A 16,963-nucleotide genomic window follows, 5' to 3' on the forward strand; every position below is an offset into this window, starting at 1 on the left:
GTTTCGGATACTCGACGCAAGAACAAACACCAGTAGAAGATCATAATGCCAGCTTCAGTAAATGTTAAAAGCACAGGCAAAATGGCCCCTAATGAGTTTGTATATTACTATTTACACATTTTATGTTTGCCAATATCAAAATTTCCAAACAGAAAATAGTAAAGAAAATGTAAGTCGTTATAATACCATAAGCGTTTTACATGTTCATTTTCTACTGTGCATCACATTAAATGAAACACCAAGCAAAAAGTCTGTCAAACTTTTAGTTCCAGCGTTGTACGCTAAATACAAAGACTGGAGCCGTTTCTCCAAAGTCTGAAACTTTTTTTTTTTTTTTTTGTTGTTGTTGTTGTTGGCCCACAGCATCTTGATGAAGCATAGTTGAAACCGTTGCTTCATCTTGTTGAATTCCACGAATAAACCTCCAAATAGTTGGGTGGGATATTCCTACCAGTTGATGAAACTTCTGGTTCCACGATTCACAAATATTATTTGTCCTAGGATTGTTGTTCAGGGTGGCTTAGTGAACATTCCAGGTGTCTGGAGGATATAGAGGGGCACATTGTGTAAACGAATATTTCCAGATCGAGCTTTAACACGGCGATATGTGCCAGACACGTAAGTACTATCAGAACAGTCCAGAAGTTCCCGCTCTTCCTCCAAAGACTCTTGTATTAATCGATGCACATGTGCTATGGGAAGAAATGCCAATCAGTTAATTTTCTCGCAAAATAGACGAAAATTTTCATTGCTCTTCTACCGTTCTGTGAGCCCAAGCTTTTCGACCTTCCTTCATGTTGACTGAGTCAGGTGAAAAAAAGCAACGCTGTACACAAGTTGAATTTCCAAAAGTTGCTTTTACAGCCTGCATTTCCGCTATCTCGAAATCCAATAACCACAGGGTCCGGATATTCACTAAATTCACTTCACTGATGTACCACCTCACGAAACAGTTCTTCATATGAATTTTATGTCTTGCTCTGTATTAGGCCGTACACCTAGTAAAGGATGTCTCACCGCAAATAATATATACTTTTTTTTTCTTTTTCTTTTCAGGAGCCATTGAAAAGTTCCCTTCCATCATCTATGTTTCACTTCTCAATAGCTCCATAAGGCTATATTTAAAGGAAACTTCCAGAAATATATACGTTTTTCTTCCTTTATATAAATGTGTTTTCTTTACATATATATCCAATAACAATTTGCCAATGTTTATTCAAGGGACTATTGAAAGAAGAATATTATATTTCTACTATTGAGAAGTGAAACATGGATGGTGGACACGAGTTGTTTCCAAAAGTTGCTTTTACAGCCTGCATTTCCGCTATCTCGAAATCCATAACCACAGTTACAGGGTCCGCATATTCACTAAATTCACTACATTGATATATCACCGCACGAAACAGTTCTTCATATGAATTTTGTGTCTTACTCTGCATTAGGGCGTACCGTACTGCTCAAATACCGTAACATATAGGGCTTTTTTTTTTTTTTTTTTTTTTTTTTTTAGGAGCCATTGAAAAGTTTCAGTCCACCATCCATGTTTCACTTCTCAATAGGTCCATAAGGCTAGAAACTTCCAGACATATTTATACGTTTTTCTTCCTTTAAATAAATTTGTTTTCTCCACATATATGCAATAACAATTTGCCAATGTTTACTCAGAGTTGAAATATAGTATTCTTCTTTCAATAGCTCCTAAAAACGATCATTCGTTTCACATGACAGTTAACGTGGAAGAAGGTCCAAGAGTTTGGGCTCAGAGAATGGTACAAGTACGATGCAAATTTTCGTCCAGTTTGCGGGAAAATGAATGGATTGACATATCTTCCTATATTTGTTTGCTATTTTCTGTTCTAAAATTTTGATATTGGCGAAACTCTTAATATTTGTAAATAGTGATATATAAACCCATTAGTTCCCATGTTGCCTGTGCTTTCAACATTTGCTGAAGCTGGCATTATTTTCTTCTACTGGTGCTTGTACCTGCGTCGAGTACCCGAAACTTCAATTTTGTAGAGTTCAACACGAACTGAATTGTTTTCCAAGTTTGATTAAGATAACGTAAACTGTTTTGGTCATTTGTTTGCCTCTATTTAGTTCAAGAAAGGTGAAAAAATAACCGTTACAAAATTTCCTATATGATAATATTTCTGTGATAGAATTACTGGAAACTTTTATCTCTTGTCTCAAATACGATATCTAAAATATGTAACTCTTTATTTAATAATAATAATCTATTTTGATTATGCTGCATAGTTTTGCTCCAGTTGAAGATTAAAGAAAACAACTTCAAAAACTTTTTCGAGATCATTCTTTGTACTTTTATTATGCTCTAAAAGAAACCCGTGATGAAATTATCGTGACAAAATTTTCGGTGACGAAATTACCTATATGGCAATATTTTGGTGACGAAATTACCGTGACGAACTTTCCGGTGACGAAATTACCGCCGCCCACTTGGGAGAGGTCCGTCCTAGTGTGCTAATTGACGAGAGGATGCCAGGGATTTCTCCTCTGAGAAATCTTTATCCCCCTGCAAGAGAAAATTTTCATCCCAGACAGGGATAACTTTTCCCCTATCTTACATGTGTGATGGCTGGGTGCGTATATGAGTGAAATTCATCCACCCTGGGAAAAATATTCAACTCGCACACTGACCCGTCCAGTTATCCAATTTTTATATAAATTTTTTAGCCCCTCAAACCACAATGCATCCGTATGACATTGATACGGAGACCTAGAATTGTTACGATTGCCTCCCTAGCATATTTATGCTCCCAAACTTCAGTGGCTGGTTCCGAGCCTGGTCAACAAGGCTTTCACAGGTATTACATAATTTAAACAAATTTGTATAATGCAAAATAAATTTACTACTAAATCATGCTCAATTTTAAAATAAGTCAACATCATTTAGTTACAAGAACATAAAATGTTGCGTGAGCCGTTACCCAGCTTTATCAAACTTGGTTCTCTTCTGTTCGAACTCACAATGAAAGTTTGCACAAGATATTTCACACGAATTTGATCGAGGGTGTACTTATGCACATGATACAATCTCACAGCGTTCAGGCGCCTTGCGAAATCCATTTATTAGAAAAAAATATAAAATTAGGAAATGCTAGTGTGAACATTACATGGATCTATATTTTTTTTTCCTTCTCCACTTCCAGGAAAAGGGAGATATAGACATTACACATGGGTATACGGTAATTTGTAAAATATTGTTTTGTCACCGGATATATGCGCATGAAAAATGAAAAAAAGTTCTAGGTCTAGATAGTATGGAAGTGGCCATGTGGACAGGCAACAAAGAACGAAAGTGATTTGTAATGCCCACATGCCATTTCACTTGATCATATTTCCCTCAGAAATTATTCATGTAAATATCTTTCAAATATTTCTGAAGAGAGGGTTTTGACCTCGCTTTCAAAGGATAATTTTGTCCTAGATTGATTCCAACAATATTTTTTCTATAATCTTTCCGAAAGGTCATAAACTGACATCTATACTATGTTATTTTGCGGAAATGTTAAGCTGACAAATGACAACTACCCTTCCAGGAATTTGCAGAATGAAAAGAAAGGGGGAAAAAAAGGGAGACAGATGAGAAAAGAAGGTTTTGGTTTTACCGCTGTTTATGAGTCACCTGATTGGAACAACTTGAGCGTGGCAGAGACCTAAACTTGCCGCTCGACTCAGGCGGAAAGGAAAAACTATACCGTCGCAGGGAATTCAGGTCTTACTGTTGCCATGTTTTCAAAGTTAAAGATAGAAGTTTCCTTAATGTGTTTTTTTCAAAATCTAAAGCACACAAGGCATAGATATGTGTCTCCTCTAGGTTTATTCAAATTTTGACGTTTGTAACTTTAATAATAAAGAAGAAAATAATGAAAAACTTTGCTATGCTTTTTAAATGGGCTAACTTTCAAGGTTGCTAGGGGTACCAGATCACCTTAAATTGGCAAAGTTTATCATGTGAGTACTATTTTTTAAAAAAATATACTGAATCACTTTTCTAAATTCTCTCATGCGTTGCAAAGGGATGATATTGACATGTTATACGCTATGACCCTTCACAAATGTTTATACACCTCTCTAAATGATATGAAATACGGTACTTTCTCTGAGCCTCTTAAGACTTTGAAACAGTTGAAGGGGCCTCCGAATCAGACAATTTGAAACTTGAAGGGACAGCGCTGACAAATCCTAATATATAATATATATTAACATATATATTATGATAACTATATAATAATAATAATAATAATAATAATAATAGTCATGAAAAATATCCAATAAATACGAAACTAATTCACAATTCAATTCATAATGTGTGGACTTGTGAAGTACTTTTGCATTTATTGGACTTCTCTTATGAATCTATAATTACTCATTATAGTACACAAAAAGCGATACAAAATTTACAAATTGAAATTTGCATCGCAATTTACTACACAAAATGTAAATTAAAAAAAAAAAAAAAAAAAAAAAAGTTTTGATATGTGTGTATTTTAATTTCAGGTACTGAGCTGTCTGAATTCCGAAGAACCCAAATGTATTCAAAAAGCTGAACGCTTGAGGAGCTGAAAACATTACGGGCGAACTTGCATTTATCAATGCTCATTTCAACTCAATTCCAAAGATCATAATGAGGTTAGAAAAGCGGGGGTTAGAACTTCCTAGTGTATTTGAGCTGTTTGAGTCAATAGCGAAACAGACCCCATCAGGACCAGTTATACATGTTTGTTCGAAAAGCAAAGTCAATAGTCGCAAAAAAAAAAATCCTGGTCTAAAATTCTTGTCTCATGTAAATAACGTGCTCCTGGGAACACGAATTTCCAGATTTATCGGCTGCTTCTTTGAAATACTATCCCTTAACGACTTGTGACATGGAAAGAACATTTTCGACCTACAGAAATGTTTTGACTGACAAAGGCAAATTTTTTCGAAAAAATAACGAAAAATACATAGTTTTATATTGTAACATGAATGCAACAAGTATATGTACTTCAAGTATTTTTTTGCTAAGATGTAATAAAATTTCCCATTTAATTTTAGCTTTTCATTGCTGCAAATTTACCATTTTTAGTGCATATTTCCTTATTTTCCGTGCATGTTTCCGTGATTTTTAGCGCGTATTTTGCTGTTTTTTTTTCTTTTTTCTTTTAGTACAAATCAATCCGAAGTCCCGTCATAACATAAGTGAAACGAACGGGACAATGCGCATACAAAGTACCTTACAACCGAGACTCTGTTAGTCTCAAATATCATGATCGCCATATGAACAGGGTTCCTATTGATGTGGAGAAATCTATTTCCCTGATCTTTGGCAGGACTTCCATGATGGGTGTCAGATGATGTTGACACAAATAAAATAAGGAAAAAATAACGGTGAATATTTACATATCTGAACATTTATTCTATAGAGAATTGCTCATAAGAAAATTGCACTTACCTCCCATAAACATCTGAGCAACATCCCATACTGTCATCATTAATACCTACTCACAAACGAGAAAAACACTAATAAAAAACAAATAGGTATTATAATGGTTGGCTAAGCTGAAATTGGTGTCCAATTAAATGTTAGAAAAAATATATTCTATAAAATTTCCCTGATATCCAATCTTTTTCCCTGAGCTTCCCTAACCTGGACCATTTTCCCTGAGTTTTCCCTGACCAGGAAGCCTGCTGAAGTACTTGAAGCACGTAGGAACACGGGATTGAAAATTTGACTTTTTCTAAAGGGTTTTATTCCGAAAAATTAATTAGCTAAGCCTCACATGCAATCACGTCTATGGTTTCCCACAGGCGTGTAGGTCATATTCACGGCAGCAGTTTGACATCACAAACCGTTCCAACGGCATGAGAAAATGGGTATACATTTTTACACCGTTTACAATATTTTATTGGTGGGAAATATTGTCCCATAAAATTTATCTAAAGTGATAATTGCTTTTTTTTTTTTCTCCAATAGTATTAGAGCCATAGATTTTGGTAGTTGTAATTACAAGTATTTGCATTTCGTAATTTTAAGCAGTGTCGCTTCCTTTCTTTCTTTTATTATTATTATTATTATTATTATTATTATTATTATTATTATTATTATTATTATTATTATTTTTTTTTACTTCCGGAACAATTTCAGATATCAAATTGCTGTAAACGACATGATTTTTTTTACATTTTATTTTATTTTATTTTATTTTATTTATTTATTTATTTTTGGCTATTGGGAACTATGTAAGTTTTGGATGTGATACCTAAGGTTTCTTTCCGGAATACTCCCTTTTTAATAGACAAGCAAATCTTCAATTTTATATCACTTTTTCCTACTGATTTTAAATACCGGTACATCGTATCATGACTATAGTATCTGACAAGAAAGTACTTTGTATATGCATTGCCTAAACCGTCTCAATTGCGTTATTACTGTTGTAGAGGCCTCCGAAATTTCGATGTTTGTGATACTCTAGCATCTTTTGTTTGCAACGCTGAATAAGAAAAAAATTGAAATCTTTGTGTTTAACGTCCCAATATTATATTGGAGACGATGATTAAGGCAAGTGAATAATGGAAGAATTGGTAGAATGAGAAACGGGGAGGAAACGGGGGTACCCTGAGAAAACCCACGGGCACAATATTATCCACCACAAACTTATTTGGAGGGGAATCGAATCAGGGACCCCACGTACCAGAGGTAAGACCTTCACCATTGAGTCACCGTGCCTCCAACGCTGAATAACAAATGTGGCTTTATAAGTTTTAGTTTTCGTGTCGTTCTGGAATATGTAATAATCAGGTGAAGTTATTTAAACCATAAAACTTATGTTGTATAGGCAACACTTATCTGATGGTATTGAAGAGTATGTCAAATAATTTTCCCTATCGATGCTTGCATCAGACAAGATTTCAGCTTGTCTAACTCACAACGATTCATACGTATCCTAGTTCAACGTTATTCTGAGATTTTGTAACTTCAATTTAATATTCTCCGACATCATACAATGATGAAATTTTGCAAAGTGACGTAAGTTGAAGGACAATACAATGCGCCACTGTTAGTTCTAATATTAATACTGTTCTCTGCTCATTACATTTCCTATTTCTCATTCAACCAAAAATTAAAACATTATGACATGCAGGAGATCTTTGTAAACTACTTTCAGGTTGTGAAAGTACGATAAATTTCGAGATCTGGTAGAACGTAAAAATATTTTACAAGTAAAACCATGGTTGCTGTACATCTCGAGATACGAAATTCCCTGACTTTCACAGGTTTTCCAGGTCCAATGCGTAAAACTTCCACCGTTACTATGTCAGAAAAATGTTACTTATAATTCTCCAGTATTCTAATTATACAGAAAGGACATAATTTTACACCCAACATCTAAAATGAGATTTTCAGTGAACACACTTTGATGTGAAAATGTTCATGTAATAAAACAAGCAACTTACTTTTTCCTCTTCTTCTAACGGTTTTCTTGGCGGCCATATAATTATTTAACACAGAATACTTTTTTGAGAAGTTTTAGTTTTATGATTTTACTAGGCATTACTCGAGAAGACGGTTCTACCAAATTTTGACACATTTCTTACATGTACAGGTCAGGTTAGAGATTTGTATTTCTTTTAGCAGGGCATGCACTAAATGATGAGCTCCACTACTACTTGGAGATTGACTTCAAGAGGACTCAGTATCAATATAGTGTGGGAATATGGCATGAAAATTACAGTGCATAAAACACGAACCAACTTGTGCCAGGTGGCCACTGAAAAGCACGATAGCTATCTAATCGAGTCAGGGCAGGAGCGCCCGAGCAGTAGCGAGGAGATGCTTCCGTTGGGAACGTGGGGTAAACACAAACGAGAATAGTGGAAGAGACATACAGTACTTTCACTATCACTTAAAATTCATTTCAATATGCTGGGCACTGACAATAATAACATATATTCACACTCTCATTCCTTCACGATAAATGTTTTACATCGGATTTTACCTATAAATTTTATATTTGATAGAACCGTCTGCTCGCGTGAACCCTTTTACTGCTGTCACACTTAAAACATTAATTTTGTACTGCACTATACGTGTTCCTAAGGAACTGCACCTCTTCATATCTCTACAAGCACTTCTCTCCAGCACACATGAAACTGTTTAACACCAATAAAACACACAAAAAAAGAGAGGAAAAAAGAAAAGAAAAGAACTGAATATTAATGTTTAAGATTTTTGTAATGTGCGAATATGGTCTTCAAATAACAGTGCTTCTTTCTTCGTTTCAGCAACCACTTTCCTCTTCTTTTCTTCCAAATTCTTCATTAGTTCACTTCTTCGTTTCTCCGCCATCATAAGTTTTCTCATGTTCGTGTCCCTCCTGTTTCTCTCTGCTCACGGCTTTCGTGGTATCTCGCTCAGATATTCCTCACATAATGGATCATATCCTTTGTAATTTCTACCTTCTCAACATTACCAGCATTCTTTATTCTTTCCCATACCAGACACTGTGATTCTTGAGATAAATTTCCAATTAAGCATTTTTTATTTACTGAAGAACCTCTCTCTACGGCAGCATTACCATGCGAAAGTACGAACATAATTTTAAGGAATGACATGACTTCTGATTCAGAAGATGCAATAACACTTTTCCAGAATGTGTTAAGTTGGGTTGCCCTTGAGTACGGTAGTTATTCGTTTCTCCAAGAAACACTGGCTCTGAACACAGAATTTTAAATTTTCTTTCTACTGTATCAGCAAACATTCTAGAAATCCACTTATCAACAAACGTCTCAAGGCAAGAACAAAGTCGTTTCATAGCAATTTCTGGGTTTCTGCATATTACATTGGCAGGGCTTGAACAATCTTGCTAGTAAGTACTAGCCAGCCAAACAATCTACTAGCCAGACCATTTTGCAGTCAGTGTTTATCAGGGTTGGCAAAAACCATGGTTTTTATTGAAAAAACCAAAAAACCATGGTTTTTATTGAAAAAACCAAAAAACCAGGTTTTTTGGTTTAAACCCGTTTTTGTTTGGTTTAAACCAGGTTTTTTTGGTTTAAATAATTTACTCTATGTATTTATATTAGATATGGACAGAAATTAGTTTGTTTCGCCTTGCTGCTATTATGCAACAACAAGGTTATGCTGGAAGGGGTCACATAAGCTTAAAGCGGAATCCAAACCGCTTCTTGACTTACATCCAAGAGAGTTGAGTTGATTTTGAGTTTAACGTCCCGTTCAGCACCGAGGCTATATGAGATGTGGACCTACTTATTAACGTGGAATCCGAACCACATGAGCTCCCGCATTACATCCAAGAGAAATTGTCCATTTGGATACGAAACCACTAATTGGTCACAAATGCGATTGCCGATTCACTCACAAAGGACTCCTGATAAAAATACGTTGTACTGGTCTTTACAAAGACCTACTTGTTAATATAATTGTCAAGAGTCATTTCAGAAGGACAAAAAAATAAACAGTTACACAAGTAAAAACATTACACAGAATTATATATAAATCGGGAAACTCCCACCTTAGCCAATGGGAAAATCCTGTTACTTAAATGTATTTGTGTGTAAAATTTTAAGGTCAACGATCATAATCACTACGCTAAAACTAAGGTATTAAATTACAAATTTGGTATGTAGATATCATTCAATAAAATTAAAACAAAGTCAAATCCAAGTTGATGTTGGAAGCTACGTAGGCAGTTGATAAATTTTGCCAATTTCTATCGATATATTTAAGCAAGCTTGGCTTCTTTATAAAACAGCAGGCATTCATTCAAGTAGAAATATATAATTTGGTTTCTTTTCGTCTGTTTAGGCTTAACATCCTTATGAAATACCAAGGTTATCATAGAGAAGACTTTCCCTTAAAAGGACACTTCAAATCGCTACTTGGTTTACACTTAAAAGATGGGTTGTGGTTCGACCGAGAATTGAACACAAGACTCCTTGATTAAAAGGTAAAAAGTAGATGAACGTAATGTGGATGGTTTGATATGTGGAAACGTCACCATAAAGTTCACACGATTTAAACATTTTTCGTTTTTTTTTTTTGGGGGGGGGGGGTTAAACCAGTTGTTTTTTTTTTTAAAAAAACCAGCTGGTTTAAACCAGCCAACCCTGGTGTTTATACTCGCCGAATGTAAAAAAGTACTTACCACTGGTATGCAGGCGACTGGATTTGTCAAGCCCTGTACACTGGAATCACAAAACGACAGACTTGTGGTGAACTGAAATTTCAGAACAGTCTTTTCAAGTAATTTTGTGCAAAACACTGCAGACATTTCCGACAGTTTTGTTTGAAAAGAAGTATATCTTTCGAGGAAACATTTTCTTATTGCTTAATAGTATCACAAACACCAACCATATTGCAAGTTAACACTTTTTGCACTAACCAAGTTCTCCGAATCTGTTATATTAATCTTAGCAACATTTGTAGTTTTAAACAGTACATCGTGTTTAGCAAATCTATTCATTGCAGATGCCATTATTCCATAATTCTTAAAAAAAGAAAGGAATCATGAGATGTACGGCCTGAAATGCCCTTAAAAATGGTTCAACTTCAGAAGCAAGCAGTTTTAAAAATGCTAATTTTGGACAAATCATATATATATATATACTTTCGTAGCTTGAAGATTTTCGTTCTTCCTTCTCTCTCTTAGGTATTTCAACATACTTATTAAGTTCTTAAGAATTTCTAAGATTTCGATCATCAACTTCAGTCTTTTCAACCCAACGTATGATATAAAATTTCTTTGAAAATTTTGTTGAACCAGTAAAGGACACAATCTGTTCTTCTTGTTGGTACGTTTTTAAATACATTATATAAAACTCTTAGAAAGTCTACGATAATTCCACTTTTATATCCGTTTTAGTCACGCTGTGTAGACCACACGTTCCAAACTCCAAGACAACTGGGCCACCATCTATATACTTAAGTTCCCCAAAAAAAAAACTTAACATTACCATTTCGTCCATCCATGAAGACCTGCAAAAGACGTCTCAAGTGAAAAGACTGAAGCTTTCTTTCCTCTGAATCCGTTACTCTAGAATGTCCTAAGAATGATGATCCAAAACACTTACTAACAACCTGATCTTCCTTGTTACTTCGCAACCTAACTATAAAGCTCATTTGTTCAGTTTGGCTTACTTTTTTTTTAAATTTTCATCAAATGAAATACTAAAACAATCACTATTATATATATATGGCTGGTTCCAGTGAATAACCGGATAAGTCGACTATTTTTGAAAATTGAGATTTTACAGGTATAAGCTTCTTTTGGTGAATTCTACATTGTGTAGAAGCGGCTAAGGCGAATTCATAAAATTTGAGGAAGTTGCAGCATTTGGTTATGTCAAAATTAATCAGGTAAATGCTGTAAAATTTACCTTTAAACTGCTCTCCTGTAAAATTTACTTTTCCTGACTTACCCGGTTATTCACTGGAATCAGCCATATATATATATGATTGCTTTAGTATTTCCAGTAATGGAACAACCAGCCATTATTAAATATATATACAGGGTGGTAAGAAACTATTTAAACAAACTTCGGTAGCTGATTCCCGACACCGAAACCAGCAAAAAAGTCCTGTGGAACTTTGATCAGTGAGGGAAAGTTTCGGCGATATAAGGTGCCGAAAGCGTGGAAAAATTAACTTCAGAGGGCTGTAATTCGAAAACAGCGCAACGTAGAAACTGCGGTTTAGAACATGACACTCGAAATCATACCTGCTTGATTGAGAAATGTATGTTTCAAACCTCCGCAAGTTGTCTGCGAGGGATTCGTCAAAGGAAGGTAGGGATTACTTGCCAGGTTACAATTATTGACGTCCAGGCCAAACCGCCTACGCTGAAAATTGAAACTTGGCAAGTTCATAGGATTTGTAACGGTAAGATTTTACTTTGACTCGGACACTGACTTAATCGGTTCTTATAGGGTGGAACTGTTTGTGCCTCAGTCACTTGTTGGAACTGTTTGTACCTTTAGTGCTGTCACATGGTATATAGTCACTTTTCACACATATTTATTGATTTAAAAAAGTGATTTACTCACATTACGAAACATAGCTGAGTGAATGAAGGGAGTTACAAGCTCCGGAGGGCCCGTTTTATTCCACCCTTACCTACATGATAACACCACGTGAGATTACGTAAGGATCGGGTGGTGCAACTTCCTAAACTGCTCCGGAAACCGGATCAGATAAATCGGTTACGGTCACTATCCGTGTCAAAGTAAAAACTTGTCTTTGTAACATACGAGAAGGTACAACTACGGAATGATTTTTTGGAGATTCGACGAGAAAGGAAACTTGGTATTTGAACTAAAATTCGGCATGCTTGCAGGTTTATTAGGTACGAAGCCCTAGGCCAGCCGTGTGGGGTAGGCCCGTATTTAGGTAAGTGCTATTCTATGCTCGAGCACAGGGCGGCAGAATTTGGAGGGCGGCTAAATTTAGCTTTTTAAAAGATTAACAATAAAGTCATATTTAAAACTAGCAACTCGCTGAGTCCAACACCACTGCGAGAAAATATGTTGTGTTTAATTCGCTCTACTTACAGTAGTTTCTAATTAGCTCATCTGATTATTTTTAAAAAATCATCCTCTCCCACCCCCAACCCAAGGGTGAGGATAAACTTGAACATCATGAAAATTGATACCGTTAAACTCAGCGATCTCAAAAACTATGAATTCAAAGTAATACCTGTCGTTTTTGATTACTTTTAAAATCTCGCCCCCTCCCTGGAGAGTGGAATAGGACCTCGAAGTTGAATTAGATTAAAACTGTCACTATTCACTATTTATCTCAGCAACCCCAAAAAGTGTGACTTCAACTTTAATATAAGTTGTTTTCGGGGGAGGGGGGAGTGAATTTTGTGCCGGGACGGCAAATTATTTAGAGCACAGAGGCGCACAATATATAAATACGGGTCTGGTGTGGGGATAACGTTTATTATCATATAATGTTCCAACCTGGGAATCCCGGAAGCTAAGAGACATGAAACTTGATATTTGAACTGCAATTCGGTACAGTTATAGGTTTGTGAGGTGCAAAGCTCTAGGCCAAATAAAAACGGGGTCTAAGATGCAGGGTTGGCTGGTTTAAACCAGCTGTTTTTTCAAAAAAACCAACTAGTTTAAACCAAACAAAAAAAGAACGAAAAAATGCTTTAAATCGTGTGAACTTCATGTTGACGTCTCCACATATCAAACCATTCGCATTACGTTTATCTACTTTTCACCTTTTAATCAAGGGGTCCCGTGTTCAATTCTCGGTCGAACAAGTAGCGACTCGAGGTGTCCCTTTAAGCGAAAGTCTTCTCTGTGATAACCTTGTTATTTCATAAGGATGTTAAGCCTAAACGTACGAAACGAAATTATATATATTTCTACTTGCCTGAATGTCTGTTGTTTTTTAAAGAAGCCAAGGTTGCTTAAATATATTGATAGAAATTGGCAAAATTTATCAACTGCCTACACAGCTTCCAACATCAGCTTGGATTTGACTTTGTTTTAATTTTATTGAATGATATCTACATACCAAATTTGTAATTTAATACCTCAGTTTTAGCGTAGTGATTATGATACGTTGACCTTAAAATTTTACATACAATTACATTTTAAGTAATGACACGATTTTCCCAATGGCTAAGGCGGGAGTTTCCCGATTTATATATAATTCTGTATAATGTTTTTACTTGTGTAACTGTTTATCTTTCTGTCCTTCTGAAATGACTCTTGACAATTATATTAACAACTAGGCCTATGTAAAACTCAATACAACGTATTTTTGTCAGGAGTCCTTTGTGAGTGAGTCGGCAATTGAATTTGTGACCAATTAGTTCCGGTTTCGTGCCGAAATGGTCAATTTCTCTTGGATGTAAGCCGAGAAGCGGCTTGGATTCCGCTTTAAGCTTATGTGGCCCCTTCCAGCATAACCTTGTTGTTGCATAATAACACCAAGGCGAAACAAACTAATTTCTCTCTATATCTAATATAAATACATAGAGTAAATAATCTAAACCAAAAAAAAAACTGGTTTAAACCAAAAAAACCTGTTTTTTTTGTTTTTTCAATAAAAACCATGGTTTTTGCCAACCCTGCTAAGATGGATCTAATACAATATACGAAAACAAACATTTAACCTTATATTTTTCCAGAAAATGTTAAGTATTCCCTGATTTTTCCAGTCGATTTGAAATTCCCTGAATTTCCAGATTTTCCAAGAGCGCAGTAACCATAAAAAATAGTTATTTCCTAAAAAGAAAAATATACGTACTGAAATGTAAAAAATATTTTTTTAATAATGTAACATTTAAAAGTCTATTTATGCATAGCTCAGAAGAAAACCATGGGGAGCGCTCTCATATTACGTATTTGTAATCTCAATTGGGTAAGTCTTTACTTTGACTCCAACTGTGACTTTAATCGGTTCTTATAGGTTCAGTTACTTCCTGGAACTGTTTGTGCGTGAGTCACTTGTTAGAACTGTTCGTGCGTGAGTCACTTGTTAGAACTGTTCGTGCCGTTGGTGTGACGTCTTAGTTCATATTTTTCCCACTAGGTGTCTGTGTAGTCATAGGGTAGTTGGTTAATGTGATGTCACATGTTCTGTGTGCATGTATGTGTGTGCTGCTGTTTGTGGCATGCGGGAAGCACGTAATTGAATTGGTTGAATTGAGTTAGAGAAAACCTATCATAGGTGTGGTTTAAACTGAAGATATTTTCGGCGTATTGTAAAAGTGGACGTTTATTGGTTTCTTGTTTGTAATAATAGTAAGTGTGCTCGGTTTAATAAAACGACGTGTGTGCGGAAAGGAACATTTGTCAGTAATGTTGAGTATTGTGCATGTGTTCTTGGTATCTTATTTTTTCGTGTGTGGAATCAGCAGTTATGAGTTCATTATTCATGAGTGTTCTCCTATGGCGAAATGGTGAGTGTTTTCTTTTTTTAATTCATATTATTTTTTATTCTTGATTTGTTTTGCATTTGAGTATTAGGCAAAGTATTTGGTTTGCTGCTGCTTGTCCTATTGTCTTGTTGAGATGTAATTTTTTTTTCTTTGTCATGCACTGATTTATGATTAGAGACGAGTGTTTTTTTTTTTTTTTAATTTTTCCCTTCTTATCTTAGCTTTATAGTAGTGATGTGATTATTTATTATTATTTTGGATGTTTTTGTGGTACTTGAGCGGGGGGTTTGGGGGGCGGTAGCCCCCCATTTAGATCTGAAAATTCATAGTCACCGCTTCACCTGAATTGATGTTTAGTAACATTGTGGCCCTTGTACTTATAGTATAATTCTTAACATCGTATAGTAACATTGTGGCCCTTGTACTTATAGTATAATTCTTAACATCGTACATTACTTTCACTGTGTTAGTAATTGTAATCGGATCACATGAATCGGTTGAAGTCACTGTTTGGCTCAAAGTAAAAATTTGCCCTAAATTGATTGTACGAAAACATACTTCAAGCTTTTCATCTTCGTCATGCAGAATTTTTTTTAAAGTAAAGAAGTAATTTCCTTAAAAACAGAATTATTTCTTCCTATTTATTTTATTCTTGGGCCGCGGTGGCTCAGTGGTAGAGCTTTCACCTCTGGTGCATGAGGTCCTTGATTCAATCCCAGTTCGCGCCAAGTGAAGTTTGTGGGGGACAAAGACCGTGTGCGAGGGTTTACTCGGAGTTCTCCCGTTTCCTCCCACTTTCTTCATTCCACCATTTCATTCACTTTTCATCATCACCGTCTCCTCTAGCCTAGCAGGCATAACTGTGGGACGTAAACCAAAGATTTCATATGTTTTATTCTTAACGAAAAGTATGTTTTTTTTTTAAAATTTTGTTTAAAAACTATTTATCTATTAGCTCCCGAAAAACGATCATAATTATTTAAGCTCAATAATAATTCATCCTTCGCACTTTTTTTAAAGCTAGCCAAATTACACTCTTTCAACATCCACACCGTATACCGAAAATTCAACAGTTTAATAGAAAGAAAAAAAATACTTACTTATTTATTTTCGTTTCCTTAACATGTAAACTTCTGAAAACACGCTATGTGAAAGTTTTTATTTATTTTTTTTCGACATTTCAAATTTTCGATGTGAAAGTACCGGTAATATTTTTTGCTGACACAATTTATAGTTTCCATCTCTTTCTCTTATGATTATAATTTTTCACCAACAAGCACGAACTTGTGCAGTCACTGCCAAATGCAATAAAAAACAGACTTAATTCCATTTTCTTAGAATTAATGTGAAAACAAAAATTGTCCAAGAAAAAGTGCAAAGGGTGGATGCAAGTGCAAATGTTTGTGAAACATAAATAATTCTGTACGCTGTTGTACTTGCATGAACACTGTTAAACTCTAATTAACAGAATGCACAAATGGTTTAATTTATAAATGAATATGTAGTTCTTGTAATAGATGACACCAAAGAATTCGCTTCTCTGACTGAAACAATTTTTAACACAATTATAAACAGAGCACGCTTTCTTTCTCTTTGGTGTTCACTGCTTGGATTTACCACTAGATGGTAGTTCAATTAGTTATTTAGTGGTGGAGCAGGGTTGCCAACCATACGATAATTTATCGTGATATACGATAATTTAAGCCTTAATACGATATACGATAATGCCCTTGCGATAATAGGTGAATATACGATAATTTTAGAACGTACATATTTTAGCAGTTTTTGAATGTGCAAATAAATTGTAGGTGTGCAATAAAGAATTACAAAACACATTTTTAACAGTCATTCTCGCCAAAATAAATCAATAACGATTTGAGAATTGGTAACCCTGCATCTATCACATTTACGTGGAGGTGGCAATATTGTTTGTTCATGATAGATGGCTCTATTATTCCCTTACGTGAATGTTAGCACCTTTGTTTGGATGTGAAAAACAAAGAAGTTAGAATCGTTCTGTGGCAAGTGAAATTACG

The 16,963-nt window shown here is 35.2% G+C and overlaps 1 long non-coding RNA gene across 2 annotated transcripts in view; it reads right to left on the reverse strand.

Moving 5' to 3' along the window:
• LOC145673832 (uncharacterized) overlaps positions 1-16,567 on the reverse strand; it is a 164,481-nt gene extending 147,914 nt beyond the window's left edge. For both annotated transcript variants that reach the window (XR_014128827.1, XR_014128826.1), the window contains exon 1: positions 16,028-16,567. This is a non-coding gene — a long non-coding RNA (uncharacterized LOC145673832). The remainder of the gene's footprint in view (positions 1-16,027) is intronic.
• Between the last annotated feature and the right edge of the window lie 396 nt (positions 16,568-16,963).

Source organism: Thermobia domestica, chromosome 17, assembly GCF_964235325.1.
Source record: "Thermobia domestica chromosome 17, izTheDome1.hap1.1, whole genome shotgun sequence".
Taxonomy (NCBI): Eukaryota; Metazoa; Arthropoda; class Insecta; order Zygentoma; family Lepismatidae; genus Thermobia; species Thermobia domestica.